This window comes from Leishmania panamensis, assembly GCF_000755165.1.
Source record: "Leishmania panamensis strain MHOM/PA/94/PSC-1 chromosome 34 sequence".
Classification (NCBI taxonomy): domain Eukaryota; phylum Euglenozoa; class Kinetoplastea; order Trypanosomatida; family Trypanosomatidae; genus Leishmania; species Leishmania panamensis.
In genome coordinates, this window is record NC_025881.1 from 155,896 (window position 1) to 156,318 (window position 423).

The following is a 423-nucleotide window of genomic DNA, read 5'->3' on the forward strand; positions in this document are numbered from 1 at the left end:
TACCTATTGAGTGGTTTACCATGTACAACCTGCAAATCCTCGATGTGTCCAATAACAAATTTAACGGCTTCCTTCCTGGTTTTCTTGTGGCGCCCTCACGCGCACGCATGCCCGGCGTGCTGCGCAAGCCGTCATTGACAGTGAGACAGTAAAATCACTTGCCGGACGATGTTAGCAAGTCTCTGTTTCCCCTTTCATGTATGTGTGTGTGCGCGTGTGTGTGTGGAATGGCGTGTGCGCCTGTGATGGTCGATGGTCAGTGTGTTGTGTTGGTGTGTGATGTCTCTTGTGGGCTTATCTTTTGCCACTTCGCAGTGGATAGAGTGTGCGGCAATGAGCGCACCGCACCCATGTGATACCCTCCCCCCCCTCGACCCCGACCGCGGCCCCGGCCCTCCCCCCTCTTCCTCCTTTCCCTCCCCT